Raw genomic sequence first — 17506 nt, 5'->3', positions numbered from 1 at the left:
AAAGCAGGCTGCTGCCTGGGGCCCGAGTTCAGGGCGGATCATTAGGTAAATCAACAGCAACGACAATTTTGGGAGAATCCCTTTTAAAGTCTGATATCAGATTAGGAAGACAATGGTTGGAAACCCCCAAACAAGGCCCCATTCTTGCTCATAACTTTCTTTCAAATTCTTTAGAATTTTAGCTGAGGATTTGGTTGAGGATAGAACGTCAATGTGGATGCTTGAACTACTATTACCATTATTTAAGTGTATGAACATATGCACTGGATGTTGGGGCCCCCAAAGTTCCTTGAAACGCTCTGGCTGCAATGTACTGTAACTTCCACTCTGTGATCATTTTCCTGGAGTAGAGACATCGAACACCTATGTGAAATAAAAATTCAACATTCCAAAGCTCAACGTGCCTCTGGTAGATTTATTATTGTTGCTGATTTTGTTGTTGTTTAAAGTGGTGTCAGTTGATGCGATGTAATTGGTTTCAAGGCCATTTTGCTTGGAATCAACATTTCAGCAGTTTATGCAAATGAGACATGGAAACGGTCAATGTATTTTTCATTGGGTGTCCTAATTGGTAAACAGAAATGTAAAATAACCCTAATTTGACCATTTACATTGAAGAAATATTCGGGACTAAATGTCTCTCTGGATAATTTTCTTTAAACATTAAACATTTAAAATAGTATCCTTTCGTGAGACAGACGCGACCATTTCCCTGACAAGCCACGAGCCAAATTTTCTAAATAATTATAAATAAAACACAACGGTTCCACATTTTGTCTGCTTTAATCTCCCTATAATTTGCTAAGTTAGCATCTTAGATAAATCAATTTAAAGAAAAATAGATCAATTAATTGTATTGAATCCTACAAATTCAAGGTGACATATTCGAATGTCGTATTGTTGGTTTAGACCCACAAATCTAAATATTTAACTATCATTTTAGATTAAGGAGCACATCCTCACATTTCATATTTAAGAACCGAATCGATCTCTCAATCACATAATCAATTAGGCCTAATTGTTCCATCTGTAGTCTAAATATTTAGTCAAAGCGTCCCCCGCGCTGCCATTCTGGCTCCGAATGAGCTGCGTGTTAGTTTCCAGCCAAGTTCTGAAATAATCAGCCTCAAAAACACCGGAATCGGCCTTGAAAACCATCGTAAGTAATATGCGTGTCATCGCGGAAAAAAACAACCCACGTTCTCATAACTATCCCCGTGGACGTGACCTCCGCGATCGTGACCCTGCGCACGTTTATATATCTCGTGTTTAACGTCCACATTTCCCCGCATCCTGTCTAATATCAGCTCGGCTGGAGCAGCGCTGCTGCCGGAGCTCTTATCGCAGCGCAAGAGCGAGCGGAGCTGCGAGCGCCGAGAGCTGCGGTCGAGCTCCGAAAGGGTTAAATTAATCTCTCGCTCTCTCGCTCAGCGCACACACCGGCACACACACACACACACACACGCACAGACGCACACACACACACCCGCGCGCACACACGCACACACAGGCTGCCACCGCCCCAGATAACAGAGGGGCGCCTCTCCCCAGCCAGCCAGCCTCCGCTAATCGCAGTGGCAGGAGGGGGGAGTGGAGTGCCGGCGGCCTCTCGCAGCGCTGGGCTTTTTATTGACGCTGCCTGCCTCTCGCTCCCTCCTCGTGTGTCTGTGCCTGTGTGTGTGTGTGTGCCTGTGTGTGCGTGCCTGTCTGTGCGCTTGTGTGCCTGTGTATGTGCGCTTGTGTGCCGGTGTGTGCGTGCCTGTCTGTGCGCTTGTGTGCCTGTGTATGTGCGCTTGTGTGCCTGTGTGTGTGCCGGTGTGTGCGCTGAGCGAGAGAGCGAGAGATTGCCTGTATGTGCGCTTGTGTGCCTATGTGTGTGTGTTTGTGTGTGTTTGTGTGCGTGTGAGTGCGTGCCTGTGTGTGCGCTTGTCTGCCTGTGGGTGAGTGCCTGTGTGTGCGCTTGTGTGCCTGTGAATGTGCGCTTCTGTGCCTGTGTGTGTCCCTTTGTGTGTGCGCAAGGCTGTGCATGCTTGTGGGTGCGTGTCAGAGCGAGAGAGAGAGAGAGAGCGAGCGCTATAAAGAGGTGTGTGTGCGTCTGCGCGTGCGTGCGTGTCTGGCGTGTGATGTGTGTGCGCTCCCCGCCAGCAGCGGAAAGCAGGGAGAGGCGGGGAACTGGGAGGGTGGGTGGCGAGGTTATGAGCGGAACTCGACAGAGGCCGACAGACGAGAGAGAAGGAGGGGAGGAAAGAGGGGGAGGACAGGAGGGAAGGGAGGGGAGGGAGGGGGGAGCTTTCTTGTGCTGCGCTGAGAGCCGCCACCGCTTCTCCTTCCTCTCAGATAAGGCTCGTTTGAAGGTTTTAGTCTTTATTCTCTCAAAAAAAAAAATATATAGAAAAAAAGGAAAAGAGCGAGGGAACAGGCGACGGAACGTTTCTGTCCGCGCGCTCTGCTGCGGAAAAAACATGTATGATCCACAAGGTCGTGGACGAGACACGCGTGACTAATCCCACCGCTTATTTGATTGTACGCGCGCACTGATTGATTGCATCGACGGATTTAGCAGCCTATTGATTAGGGCTTAATCTATAGGTCCGTGTCTCTCAGCGCTCCGATAATTGCCCTCCCTCCCCTCCTCCCCCTCCCTCCCCCTCCTCCTCTCCAGCAGCGGCAGCAGCAGCAGCAGAGTTTGGCTCGGAGCCACTCTCGCCCTGCCGCGCCAGGCTGTAATTATCCCCGGTGAGGCCGCGCTAACGCAGCGTGGCGCGCCTGTGGGGAACCGGTTAGCCCTACAACACCGGTGGGGGCTGCATGAGTGTGCGCGCCCGTGCGCGCCTGTGAGTGTGTGAGTGTGTGTGTGATTTCTTGCTGTTGTTGTTGTTCGTTTGTTTGTGTGCAGACACAGATCGCAGCGGTTTCCAAGTCCTTACGTGAACCTTGGAGTTTATAGATTAGAAAATCGATACGAACACTATTGATAGGATAGAGTCACAGCTGCCATAGGAATACACTATATGAATTTATATAATCATAACCTTGTGTTGACTTGTTGTTGGGATCTATTGATTGGTAGTATGCTCCGGTCCGAGCCTGCATGTGCGTGCTCGAGAGGATTCACTGAAGTCTCTACGTGCGTCTGTGCGTGTGTGTGTGTGTGTGTGTGTGTGTGTGTGTGTTGCAGTAAGCGATCCATAACGATCTGCAGGTGGATTGTGCTGATTAGTACCGGCTGCTGTGGACGGAGCTGCGTGCAAAGAGCTTCCTGCAATCTGAGCCTGCCGACCGTGCGTGTGAGTGTGTGTTTGTGTGTGTGTGTCCTGCTCGCCTGCGTGCTGGCAGTCAGCCCTTTCATAATATGTGTCAGGGCTACGTGTGAGGCTCCATGTGTGTTCAGGACAACATGTGTATATTCGGCTAAACCTGTGCTCATGCAGTGTGTGTGGGAGGGTGTGTTTGCTTGTGTGCACACATGAACTTGACATGCATGCACGCGTGTTTGTGTGTGTTTGTCAGGCCACCGCTTCAGTGTCTGATTGCAGCAGCAGATGGTTGGATCGCTGTGACCTCCCAGAATGCGGCTCTTTCGACACCGGGGCGCACTTGCGTGTGTGTTCATGCTGTTTTGGTTTTTACAAGACACACTCGTATGCGCGAATCCCTGACAAGACATAAAATGACAGTCAGAGGAGGGATCACACGTTTCAAGCACATATTTCATAGCCAAGGTCCAGGGCTGGTAGATTTTCAAAGGCACATGCTGTTCTCTCCGACTGGCTTTTCAAACCACAAAGTTCACAGTCACACAGAGTCATAAAAGTGCGGCCATAAAAAGGCCGGCGCTTGATCTCCAGACCTGTTTTTTGCTTCTACCTCAGCCTCTCAGTTTAGGTGGTGTGTTTCTATGTTGTAGGGAATCGGGTGTTTTTGGGTTGAGTGTCAGGAACTTACTTTGCCCCGCGGTTCCTCTGAGCAATATTCATCCTAATCCAGTTTTCCAGTGACTGATGGAGAGAGCTGCTCGCTCCCTCTACGCCCTGTGAGTCAGAGCACGAGGGGGGAGAGCGATTGTGCGCTGTAATTTTGCCAGTCTTTGCAGCATCCGTCTGACCTTTCAATGTGATTATTAGTTGTGTGTGACATCAGCATGGGGCTGTTTTCAACTGCCAAAGACCCGAGGATTAGAGGAGTTTGCCATTTTCCACATTTGCAAATTGCTTTCTTGCTTCCGAACGGTACACTCAAGGTTTGATTTCTCTTGACGCCGTGTAGACCTGAAAGGGGAGAGGGGTATGTGTTTGTGTGTGTGTGTGTGGGGGGGGATTTATGGTTTTCAACCCCAAGTTCAACCACAGTGTCACCAGTTGGTCCGTAATTCACTAAAAGCAGAGTGACTTTGAGGGGGAGCACTACCACTGATAGAATCTAAACCCCACTGACGCTAGAATCTAGACTCACAAAATCCATGTCATTGGCTCAGAGCAGCTTCTCAGACCGGTTGGAGACTAGAATCAGATTTAGAGCAGGGTGCCTGTGAAAACTTCTCCGCTGACACTTCTCAAAAGAGTCACATCAGATCCCTTTATAGTCCAGTTGCCAGGTTGGATCCTACCTGCTAGAATCTGGGCAGGGAACGTGAACGAGACATATGGTGCCCATGTAGCTAAATGTGTAGCGCATGGCTCTCACATTGCCAGGGCTAAAGATGGTGGTGTGCGTCCAGGGGAAGTACACGCTGGCATATCTGTCAGCTGCTTTGGCTGCAGAGAGCACAGGTAAGTAAGTGCAGCTCTTTGTGTGCCAAGTGCTACTGTGCGGACACATGCCTGTAAAATTGGGTCCAGACATTTTCAGGACTTTGCTTTTGACATATGAAGAGCACAGCAAGAGTTTGTCTGCGTCAGATATGTTCTGGAGCGTTCAGAGGAGCGGTGAAGCCTGGGTACAGGACGCAGGAGGCCCGACATGACGTAGGAATTCATCTTCAAGCAGTGTTTTTTGTTAGACACCGGTTGGGGCTCTTATCACCAAAAGCTCTCGAATCTCCTTGTCTTTCCAAGTTGACATTTTGGTCTGCATTAACGACATATATGGCTCCTCAGTTACTTCCTGAGACATTTGTATTCTTCTAGTTTCCCATCTATCGCAATGTCAGAAACATAAGCAACAAACCAACTCTATTGCTGTAAATTGCTGGGAAAGTTATGGAAAATGTCCAGAACGTCCAATTCAGACATCTGTGTTCTCACATACAACTTCTACAGGAAATGTACAGTACATATCCAGTCTTAGTTTTATGCTGAAACAAAGATTTTCTTCAAGATCCATCTATTATACCCTGGAAAATGTGTGAAAAAAAGAAAGTGAGGAGAAGTTTGTGGATCCGCCCCAAACTTGAATGGCTTCTTTCTTTGCCCATGCCTCATCCTACCACAACGTTTTGTGGGAATCAGCGAGTGATGTGAGCCTTTTCCTGGCTGTATGAGCGTGTGTGCGTTTCATACAAGTTACGCTTTTTTCATTTAGGATATTGCAGCATATTGCTCTTGGTGTTGGGGCCTCTCATGTCAAAAATCTGCGCACACGTCCACGAGCCGCGATCCTGAAACCTCAATAAAAGCTCCGCTGAACTGCATGTGTTATATGTTACACACCATCCGATCCGTCAGCATCTCACGTGAAGGCCCTCCATCTCAGTCTATATGTTCAGGTTGAAAGGGGGGAAAGCACGTTTCCCTCCAATTCGCCTCTCCGTGGTCATGAAGCCCGAGTTTAAACTTCTTGAAAACAGGAAGGAGGCTGAGCTTTTGAAGAGCGGTGACCTCAGACTGGTCGAGGATCAGTGTCACAAGTTAAAATGCCAACTCTTTGCACATCAACCTCCTCGGTTATCACTCATTTAAAATGTCAATACAGTTGACAGCAGAGTTTCCATTAACCGGTGTTTATGTTTTGATTTAGCCAGCTGACTGTGCAATCACAAAGCAGTTGTTTGATCAGTCTTTCTTATTTAAGTGGCCAGTTAATCTAACCTATGGAAACACAGAGAAGTGTAAACAGGCTTCTTCCACTTCTTCCCAGATGTTTGCTGAAAACAGTTTTAAGGACAAAGAAGAAGATATTAAAGCATTTCCCGACAAATTATGGCAATGGAAAGCACATATCACCCCCCATAAAGTGTGTTTCACATCGAAAGACAATTATTAAGCATTAAGTTGTGAACGGAAATGATGTGACAACTCTTCTGTGACAGTTTTCAGATTGACCTGGTTAAACAAGGACATAGCTGGTGGTTTAGACGCTGTGGTCTCAGTGGTCACCTCAGAGGAGGAGGCTAATAACACGTTCACCCTGAGTCTATGAACGTTTGAAGGGAAGGCTTTCGCAAATTCCTCGCTACAGAAATCCAGAAGCATGCTGTATAGCTTCCTCGGAGTTCAGTCAGTGAAGAAGTGGCGTTATTGTTCTGTGCCATGCATGACTACGCCCACCCTCCTTCCCTCTTTCTTCTCATCTCACTGACTCTCCCTCTCCTCTCCCGGCTCCCTGCTTCCTCTGGGCCTCTTGTCTCCCGTAACTTTTCAGCCCTCCGAGATGAGCTTGGCTTTTGAACGCGTCCATATGTGAGCGCTTTGTGTTTGTTTGTGCTCGGCCGTCTGGTTTAACTCCTACTTTCGGCAGCTGTGGCGACTGCAGCCAGACCTTCCATTTTCCGACTCTGCCTCTGTCTGCCTGTCTGTTGGCCTTGCTCTCTCTCCATCACTCTTTCTCTCTCTCTCTCTCCCTCTTACACACACACACAGAAACACACATGCAGGCACATGATGCACACACCTCAGGCTTGATATTCATAGCCTCCTCCTCCTTCACTTGACATGGGAGCCTTAACAGATGTGCCCCAGCCGTGAGCTGCCTCTCCCACTCCCTCTCTGTCTCTCTGAGACTCGTGCGCCACACATTTACCTCAGCTGCTGGCTTGGGAATAAATAAATAGAAAAACTAAACTGACATTTAATTCTATAGACAAAATGCAAACAACGCTACAAAACTAAAAATGTGAATGAAATACGGAGCTTAAAAAAGTGCCAGTGTTGGATAAATGAGGAGTCCTTCAAACTGTTTAACCTGTTTATCAATGTGTGTGGTATTGTCCATTTCACCTACATGTGCCCATTAAGGATCAAAATCAGATCACATGTATTCACAATGTGCACTTGGCTAACTATGGTGCTGATTTTGATCTTTGTGTCCTATATATGCTGTCCGTCTAATTGGCGCCTTCTTAGCCAGATTTCTACTTTAAAATCATCCTAATTTGTGCTCATTGCCTTAAATCAAAATCTATTAATATTTTATTTTTCTTTCATTAAATTTACTCTATCTGACTAAAAGCTTATAAATTGTTCCACTATTAACGTTGTGATAATCATAACTGTGTTTTTTGCTCCGTTCTCTGCCTGGTTTCTGCTGCTGGATGGATCGTCTACTCCTGTTTTGGTCTTTCAGAGGAGCTCGTGTCTGGGTGTGTGGGTTTCTCTCTCTGCATGTGTGTGTCTCAGTGTGTGCGTGCGCGCGCAGCCACCGCCGTGCGCTGGAGGCTTATGGTAATTGCGGTCTCCCGACTGGCCTTCTGGGTAGAGTCTGCGCGAGTGGGAGTGGAGCGAGTCGCTCGGTCTCGGCAGCGTTCATCCATTCCGTGCGGCACTCCCCGTACAGCTCCGTGCGTCCTCGCTGCGAATCGCGGGGGCTCCGACCGGGGTGTTTCTCTCTCTCCCCCTCTCTCTCTATCTCACACACACGCTTCAAGAGGAAGAAGTGGGACCGGCGGCGACGCGGAATAACCTCCGGCGAGGCTCACGACACGCGGATTCCGGAGAGGACATGGAGTGACGGCGAGCGGGAGAAAGGGGCTTTCTCCGAGGACGGCGTGCTCCGCTGAAACCCAACATGGCGCTGCTGCGAGGTACGGCCGAGCTGAATTAATTTCCCAGCGAGTCCTCCGACCTCGCCACCTGTATCCTTCAGGGGGCCCGGGCCGCTCCGCGCATTGGCTCCGCTGAAGGACCCCTTTTGTTAACGGATCCTCTTTTGTTGGATTTCTCTTTGGCGTTCGCGTTTCCTCCGCGCAGGATCTTTTTTTTTGGTTGCTTTATGGAAACCCAAGTGACATTTGCAGCCGCAAAAAGTCCGCTTGAAACCCAGCGTCATGGATGAGAGTTGCCTGTAGACAATAGAACAAGGACTGAGAGCTTTACATTTACGACTTATTTTGTTTCGTGACAAGTGGATAACCTGTTAGACACTTTGAGTTGTTTTTCTCTCTTTGGCCGGGACTGTCTGCATCCAGCAGACAGGACCGTAATCGGGCTCGTCTACGTACACGAACGGACCGCTGCCCTCCTGGTTAACTTGGCCAAAACAGGAAAAAGGCGTGAGTTGGCGCGCACGGACGACGGCTGGAACTACCACCAATTATCCAGGTGAGACAACCGATGACAAATGGAAAATGTTTTTTCTTGCGCATGTGTTTATGGCGATGTGAAACGTGAAATCCCCGGGCATGAGGTCAGGACACAAACAGTGGTGGCCCGAGAAAAGCTATGCTGGTTTTTAAAGTGTGTGGTGTCCTTGTGTGGGGGTGTTTTTAAATCAAAAACAGCCTTGTGGGGTGGGATGATCCAAACACGATAACCCGGCGCGGGGCGCAGAGACGCCGAGAGGATCGGCCACTTCTAAGAATAGCGCATAGGGTGGTCTTTGTGCGTTTCGGCGGGGCAGTGGCATGTGGTTGATAAATAACACGCGCACACAAACACATAACGATCCGACCGTGAGCTTGGCCTCTTGTTTTTTTATGACTGTGCTGTCAACCGGCCCGAGGTGAGAAGGACGTCCCAGAGATTAGCGGACTTCAAAGTGGCGCGGTCCTCCATGGTGAATATTCAGGCGTTTCGCACTCCGCTGTGTGACGAAGTGTCGGAGTGCCTCTGGGGCGACAGGAGGAGGAGTGTGTGTGTGTGTGCGTGCGTGCATGTGCGCGCACACGGAGCTGCTGCGCTAAACAAGGTTACGGAATCCAGCCTCGCCCTGCCAAAGGGAAGCGAGCGGTGCTGCTCCGTTTATACACGGTTCAGTTCAATTGGAGGGCATCCCCGCGGTGTGTGTGCGTGACAGCCGAGCGCGTGTGTGTGTGTACTCGCGGGGGAGGTGCGGGGGCTTTGTTTGGACAGAGTGGACGTTGATCAGTGGACTCATCAGTCCCAGAGGTGGTGTTTGGGAGAAGGTGTTTGTGTGGAGGAGACGGGACCGCGCCGCTCACCTTCCTGTCGAGGTGACGGAAACCACTCTGGCACCGTGCCACCTCTCCCTCTCTCCCTCCCTCTCTCTCTCGCTCTCACACGCACACACTTCATGTCTTGCAGGTGTTCTCTGATGTGACTTTGCGCTACAGTGCTGTTGTCTCCCACTCTCGCCTGCAGTCTCGCTGCGTGACTCGCTTTGCGGGGAATGTCCTTTGCGCACGGAGGCACCATGTTTCGCCATTAGGACCCCCCCCCACCCCCACCCCAACCCTCCCCTGAAACTCCGATAAGCGCTGCTCTCTTGGAGGAAGAAAGTGTCACGGGAGGCTCGTTACTAATAGGAAAACCCTGTTAAAACGTATGACCGTCAGTCATTTCTTCGCCACTTTCACAGCTTGACGAGCGTTTTACTCATTTAAAACACTTTTCCCATTCGCCCTTTGTTTCTACTCCGCCTTTATGAATATTAAAATCTATATGTCTTCACTCGGGCAGTCACCCTCCCCCTGCAGCCATTGAGAGCAGCAGGAACCACTTTTTTATAAAGTTGCCTATTTAATTGAAATCAGTGCTGCAAGGCGCTTTGGCCGCGTTCCAAACTGAATCCTCTTTTCCGAACGGCTCTTTGAGGCTCATTCGCGAGCGGCGGGGCTTTGCCTTTCCCGGACAGCTTTAACCCGAGACATCTCCGGGACGCTCACTCTTGCATCTCAAGAGAACGGGCCCATGCACGCACCTCGTTGGGAGGTTTCCTTTTCCTCCCCCGTGCCTGCCTGCTGCCTGTCCTGGAGCCACACAGGCACTAATTAGGGAACGCTCTCTTAGGACGATCGATGTGCCTCATATTGGCTGGCTCCAGCTCATTGACGAGCTTAGTGAGGGAAGCAGCTACTAAAGGACCACTTAAATCCCGGCAGCCATTCCGCACGGGATATACAGTATTGAGAAACGCTCATAAGCGTCTGCTCGGCCGCGGGACTCGGCCAGGTTTGGAGCGCAGACCCGTCGTCCTTTCCAGGGAACAGAGCAGGGGGGATTAAGTGGCGGGGGATGGAAGCTACTCAGGGGGGCTTATGGAAGAAAAAAGCTTAATGTCATTTAAATTACACGTCGATCTCAGCTGGTATGGATGAGTAAAAGACACTTTTACATACATTTGAAAATGTCGAATGAGAAATCTAAGAAAACCCCTCGCTTGAAAAATACACGTAATGAAAATGGGACAAACCGGCTAAATAATATGCAGATTAGCTGTCGTGCATGGTTGAGTGACTGGCTCCATTTGCGTTTGTCGAACTAAGGGACTTTTTGCACTGTGTCAGTTTCCTGAAGCGCAGTGTTGAGACTCAGACCTCAGGTTTAGTCAGACTCTTATGAGTGGAAGGATCTTTTTTTGTGCCGTGTTTTAATTTGATTGGCGTTTTCGGTCACGGATTTTCTCTCTAAAAAACAAAAGTGAAGGTCACCCACATGCGAGATCATTAGAATCATCTGCTGCTCCGCGGCTCCAGAGGGCCCGTTCACATCTTAGCCCACACATTCTGAAACCAAGAAAACCTACTTAAAAAACACGAAATCTGATCTTTCTGCAATCGAGCATGTTCCTCAAATGGTGTTGCTGCCGGCGCGTAAAACAAATACTTCACATTTTCTGTGGGCCGCGTTTATTTATAGTGCAGTCTGCCCCGTCGAACTGTTTTGCGCATCATTTTTCCACCGTGCGCTGTGAAGTCAATGTGGGGCTGATCTGTTCTCCAGGTGTCGGAACACAGAGGGGGAGGGCTGCTTACCGTAGATTGACATACTGATCTCTCTCCCCCCTCCTCTTCCTCCCCCTTCTTCCCAAAACAGTTTTATTACCCCAGGCTCATTAGATGTCCAAGTGGGGCTCGGGGGTGGTCCCCCAATCAAAACAAGGGTTTTATTTTATCAGTTTAATCAGTTTTACTTATAATGGAAAACGGGTCAACGAACCACGTGTTCAACCTTTACATCTCCAGATTCACATAATTCAAATAGATAGGCCTGTGTCAGTTCAGGTGGTGGGGGGAGCTGATGTGTCAATGTGTACGCGATGCCAGGTTTTACAGCCACAGTTTCGGTGAGGAGTGCACCTGAAGGCAGCAGCGGCCCCCGGGCCTGCCGGGTCATCTGTCCCGCTGAGTGATGTGTGACAGTGGTTGTGTCCGCGTGGTGCCCGGGGGGGTGCGCGCAGGGACATCCACACCGCATCCATTTTAAGCCCATTAAGCTGCCGCTTTTCTAATCTGGAATCGATAAGAACCACGCGCGGGGAACATTACGCAGAGAGCTCGTCAGCGAGAGTTTGTTCTGGAAACACGCAGGGAGATTTCGTCAAAAGGAAACAGCCGCGTTCAGCTTTTTTTTTTTTTTCATCCACTCGGAGACACGAGTTCTGTTTTATTGTCGTGCTTGTTTTTTTTTTTTTTTCTCTCTCACTCTCGCCTGGATATAAAACAACAGTCTCGTCGCTGCCGGCGCTGCGCTGCTGAGGCGAGGTGCGTGTGAACAAAAGCGGAGGCACGGCACAGAGCCGAGCTGGGGAGATCGGTTTTCCAGGCGCTGCGCAGCTCCCGGAGGAGACGTCACGGTTTGATTGAAGCTATGCTCCGTGCTGGCCTCCCGGGACCTCGCGATGAAACGGGAGAAGCGCCCTCCCTCCCTCCTCCTCCCCTCCCCTCCCTCCCTCCCTCCTCCTCTCCCACCCCTCCTCCTCTCTCCCCCCTGCGCTCCACAAACCTTTTTGTTTTGACGAGGTCTGGAGCGCACGGATCACTTCCCCGCAGAGATGTGTCGGCCCCCGGTGCTGTTTAACAGACACAGAGGCGGTCAGGACGGCCCAGGAGAACCACATCTCACACATAGCATTATTCTCGACTCCGGCAACTGCCAGATATATAAAGATGTCCCTTCTGCAGCTGATTACGCACGAATACTTTACGATAATTCTCCTCCTTCCGAAATAAAGTGTTGGTTAATCCCGTCTCCGAGCGCAACATTTGGATTCCTCCTGCTGGTTCATGCAGTAACTTGATATCATACGAGGACATGCTCTGTAATTAAAATATAAATCTCGCCGTGATTGCGTTTACTTTACTAACCCCGCTCTGGCCTATCGGAAGATTGATTTAGCAGCAGAGTAATGATGACACACCTCGCCTCCCTCCTCGGAGCTTCTCCAGGCTCCGTCTCGATCAGGCCTCCTCGTTTGTTTTTAGCTGTCGGTGCCTCGGGCATCTGTCTCTCTGACGAAATCCCACAGACGCTTGGCAGCACAGCAGCGGGGCGATGGCGATAGAGTTTATTACAGCGAGCGCCTTCAAAGCTGGAATGCGTTATCTGGTGTCTGGATGGCACATCTCGGAGATCATGTTGGCCGTACAGCGCCTGACCTCGGGTTGGAGAGCATCGCACATGAGCACTAGTGCTGCAATTTAATGAAGAATTGATTTTTGTCGGGAAATCTTTCAGGTAATTGGTCTTAATGTGTGTCTTTTAAACACCAGGCATTTAGCGTTTATTCAGCGGGACTGTATGTCGGACTGCTTATTTACAAGTGAGTCTCTAGTGTCTCCAGCCCAAAAGTCTGGATTAATCTTCAAAGGACCCCACGTGAGAATACAGCAGATCCTCCGGATTATTCAATTGCATCAAGTACAAGTTTATTATTGAGGCTTTGAACAGGCAACAGAGTGAAGACTGAAAACAAAAAGAAAGCAAATATCTCAGCAGGAAACAGTGGTGCCGCACAAGTAGGAGACGCCAACGAAGATGTCAAGGAAGATTATTGTCACAAGAGCTGAAGCCAGTGTAGATGTGCTGGGAAAAAAAAAAGAAAAAAGCAAACATGTCCAGCTTTTATTTTGTTGTTATGAATTATCTGACCGGAAAATCTCCTGCTGCGTTTCTTACACTTGCGAGTACAAAACCAAATTGTGCAGGTCTGGAAACGGCTCATGTGAGATGTGTGAAGGCTGTGGTTTACCTCACACTGATTCGGCACCTGTTTAAACTCGTACCCATTTAGGCTAATTCACATCTTTACGCGCCACCAATTATGAAGCCCCCTCTTCGAAAGACCATTCAAACCATTATGGGGGGGCGGGTAAATGAGGGGATCGGACCTTTAGTGCCACGTGCTTTCATTGGGGAATAGTCGGGACATGAAAGCAACGCCAGCATTTCAAAGGGAAGTCAAGGAACCTCCGGTAAACGCGGGGCGAGCCGTGCATGAGTGCCCCCCCCCCCCCCCCTCCCACCGCCACCACCGCCGTCCCCATTACAATCCGGCCCTTTGGTGGCATAAAGGGCCATTTAGTGCTCATTTGGCCCGGGATGAATAGAGCCAGTTCAGCAGCCGCCGCCCGGGCCCTAGTGACAGCACTGAGGGGGGGAGAGTGAGGGGGGGGGGGGGGGGGGGGGGGGGGGTCTCACAATGCCGCCGTTGTTGACGGCCGTGCTGCCGGGGGGGGGATTGAACCGTGCACCGACTTGCATGCGGCTGTGCAGCGGCCCGGGAGGACGCAGGGGCCCCTTGTTTACAACTCGGTCGCTAATAATGTGACAGCTGAAGAGTCGCCGTTGGCTCCTTCCAGCTCCGCGCGCTGCACCAGCGGCCAACCATTCTTTATCTCCCCCTCTCCTCCATCTCTCCATCCACCCATCTTCCTGTTCCGTCACTTCTGTTGTTTCACAAACCACACAGACAAACAACTGGCTGCGCCCCGAGTCTTAGCGCTCAGGTAATCAGCCGGGCCACTTGGCACGCGTCGGCCTTATAATCAATAACAATTAAAATTGCTCTTGCGCGTTTCCCTCTCGTGAAGTTGTGTGTCGGTGAGCGTGTGGCCCTAGGCCCGTATAATCAGTCACTTTGTACGTTCCGTGTGCGCTTTTGAAGCATTTCTCTCAGATTTGCCGATCTCGTTCGCCGACAGTGTGCGCACAAAGCCTCGGCCGCGCACACACCCACACGCCGCCTCGCTGTGAGGATGTGTGCGTGCGCGCGCCCGCATTTAATCCGTGTTTATCCCCACCCCACCCCCGTCGCTGCGGAGATTATCCTGCGTCACACTGCATTTTTTTTATAGAGCTGATCGGAGCTCTGCGCTTCAGAGAGCCTGGCAAAGCCCCAGGGACGTGGAGCGAAAGGGCTCCGTCACCGCCTGTTATCCACACCCCGTCCCCCCGCTGTGGTAGAGAGCAGACCCGCGAACACGAGCGGACTCGTTTACTGTGAATCTGCATTTCTAGTTGGTCATTTATCAATGTTTTAGGGAGGACGCTGCTTGTGGTGACGCACGCATCAATCTAGTGAAGTCCACGGTTTGCCCTCAGTCCCTCCAACACGCACACATGCACGCTTATTATCGGTGCGCACGGAGCACAGAGGCCTCAGTCCTGCGGGAAATGATGAGCGGTGCCAGTGTTTGTTCCGAGGCGTATACCGCGGGTCACAGTGAGTTCAAGCCGTTGTCGTCGGAAACAGGAAACGAGGGAAAAAAGGGAGAGAAAAGCGAGTTTGTTTTTCGTTCTTTCTCTCCCTCCCTCTTTCTCTCTCTCACCCCTTCCCCTCTTTTCATGCGTTGCTCTCCTCCTCTCTTTGTTTGCCGCTCCTCCCTCCAAAAGCGCACGGCACCGAAATAGGCCCTCACAGAGCCATGTGAGGTTCCGCTAAAAACACCCGGTGGTTTTCTGTTTAATGGTGCGAGTCGGGGCTCCGCTCCAGCGGTCTGGTTTATAAACGCAGCTCCGACCGCTGCTGCCGCCCCCCCCCCCCCCCTCTCGTCCCCCCTGCCTGCTGCTGCCGACCAGTTTGATGGATTGGGCGGCCGTCGGGAGTTGTTTGTTGCGCAAACTATTCTTAGCAGCGGGGATGGGCGTCAACACGCCGCCTTTTCCTCCTTCACTATCTCTCCCCCTTCTCTCCTTTCCACGTCCTCCTGAATCATAAAGTGACACTCGCGCAGAATAATATTCTCACCGCAACGAGTTAAGATTGTCCGACATCCAGGAGAAAGCCTCTTATACATGCAGACTTCATTGAATTCTAAATTGGTATTAAAGCCCTGTCTTTCTTAGACTTAAGGTGGTGATGTAAATGATACACGAACAGTATTTATAAATCCTCTCAAATTAATCCGTAGGCCGCCTATCTCGCATAATATAACGAGCACCATTGCGCACCTTTTCCTTTCTATAGCATTCAACAATAACTGTGCCGTGCTGGTGCAAACATTGTCCCATGGAGCGCTATAGGCGCAATTATAAAAACTTTCTATTCTGCACTTCGAGGTGTACACATGCCAACAAAAGCGTCCACATTGTCTAATTCCCATCGGAGCGAGCTGTGCGCATGTACTTGATCTTGACCTTGAGGCCCCCGTGCAGCTTCTCATCTTAGCTGGAGCGTTATTAATTTAATGGAAATGAAATGACTACAGGCCACGAGACACCAGACTGTCTTTTACTTGTGCTGACCTGAACGCGAACACATCATTTCCTCTCCAAGTTGTTTTTTATTTCCCTTGTTGGAGAGGAAGTATCAGATCCGTGCCAAAAGGAGGGATTCCACTCTGCTGGCGCTGAAGGTTGTTTAGGTTGAACAGAAATGTCCGTAAAGGCAGCACGACTCTGATGAGGCCTATCTGAGTTTGTGTTGGGTGATTATTTTTACGCATAAATATTTAATGCGTCAATGAGCGCTGCAGACGTGTTTGAGGCGGAGAGAGCTGCATGTGTCCCTCCAGGATATACAGGCAGTGATGTGATTTCTCTGTGTAAATTGCAGCAGCGCATGTACGTGGCTGCACGCACTCGCACGCCACCGTTGCACTTGTAGCCACGCACGCACATCGTTCGCAGCTCCCTTCAGATGCGGATATTGTCGAAGCAGGGGAGGGCTGTGGGGGAAGGGAGCGCAGGGGCAGGGAGGAGCCATGCCGAGGGGCCCGCAGCAGGCTGATTAATGGGCCCCGGGTCACGGCAATAAAAGTGGCGTGCCAGCGGCGCGGCAGCCAGGCTCAGAGGCGTTTCTGTGCTATGATCGAGGAGCCTGGTCTCTGTGCTGCTGCTGCTGCTGCTCTCAGCACTGACGAGCACGAAGGCTTCACTCTGCCTATTTAAAGGCTTCTCTCTCCCTCTGTATCCCACCTCTCCTCTGCTCTGGCTCCACTAACTGTGGACTACCTCGCAAACATGTCGACCCTAAGTCATTAAGTCTTATTTTAAATCAAATCTGACCAGTGGGTGTAATAATTACATCACATAACATTCTCATTGTTATTTCACCTCTTTGAGGATTTTCTCACAGCTTTTAAATTCAGTGGAGCCACTGGGTTAGTAGGTTAAGATGCCACTTGTCTGCCCAAAGCTCAGATGCGTTCATACCACAACTATAATAACAGCTCTGCTATGTTTCGGTCTTAAAAGAAATTCAAATTTATACAAAACATTATTAGGAATCTCACACACAAAGGGATCTTCTATTTTTTTGGTTTATTAACTTTTTGTTATACTTATTTTATTTATTACTTTCTCATTATATATTCGATTTTTCGGGAAGAAAACCACCTGAAAGAATTTTAATTTTAGATTTTTCTTTCATTACACGTCCTTTATGATTACATTTCCGTGCTCTGTGTTTTAGTATGAGTTTTAGTATGCATTTTTCTCGTCTTTTCTCTTGTATACTGTACTCCTGCATCTGCTCGTCGGCGTGTTTGTTGATCTGTGGCTTGGTGCTGGCGGGCGGGTAAATGGTCTCCCACTGAAGTGGTCTCTGATGTATAATCTTCCCTCGCTCCTCTGGCGGAGGCAGCTGAGAGAGCAGGTCAAAGAGGGCGCAGAAAAAAACGGTGTGTGTGTGGAACGTGACTGAATAGACACGGCCCCACAATGCACGTCTAGCTCACGGTGTGGGCAGGATGGGGGTCAGAGGAGGGGGGATTGGAGAATGGGGAGTTGCCGAGGGGTGGCGATGGATGGGAGGGGGGGGAGCCCACACAGTGCTTTCATCTCCACCGACTACTTCAGCGGGGTTGTGTGTATGTGAGCGAGAGGGGAAGGTTGCGATGAGCATAAGTAACGGCGCTATTATCTTGCTTTTTGTATGTCTTATTTCAGTTAAACATATCTCTGCCACATTTGATTGCTTCATTGCCATAATATCTTTCGCCATTTTTTTTTAG

The 17506-nt window shown here is 50.0% G+C and overlaps 1 protein-coding gene across 3 annotated transcripts in view; it reads left to right on the top strand.

Moving 5' to 3' along the window:
* The first annotated feature begins 7575 nt into the window (after window positions 1–7575).
* bcor (BCL6 corepressor) overlaps window positions 7576–17506 on the top strand; it is a 32530-nt gene continuing 22599 nt past the window's right edge. For 2 of the 3 annotated variants that reach the window (XM_062401934.1, XM_062401932.1), the window contains exon 1: window positions 7577–8474. The gene's annotated coding sequence lies outside the window, so the exon portion shown is untranslated. Of the gene's footprint in view, window positions 8475–17506 lie in introns of all 3 variants that reach the window. The other variant, XM_062401933.1, reaches the window with a different exon arrangement.

Source organism: Platichthys flesus, chromosome 13 (assembly GCF_949316205.1).
Source record: "Platichthys flesus chromosome 13, fPlaFle2.1, whole genome shotgun sequence".
In the NCBI taxonomy this organism is placed as follows: Eukaryota; Metazoa; Chordata; class Actinopteri; order Pleuronectiformes; family Pleuronectidae; genus Platichthys; species Platichthys flesus.
The sequence above is the reverse complement of the archived record's forward strand: the minus strand, read 5'-3'. Positions and strand labels throughout refer to the sequence as shown.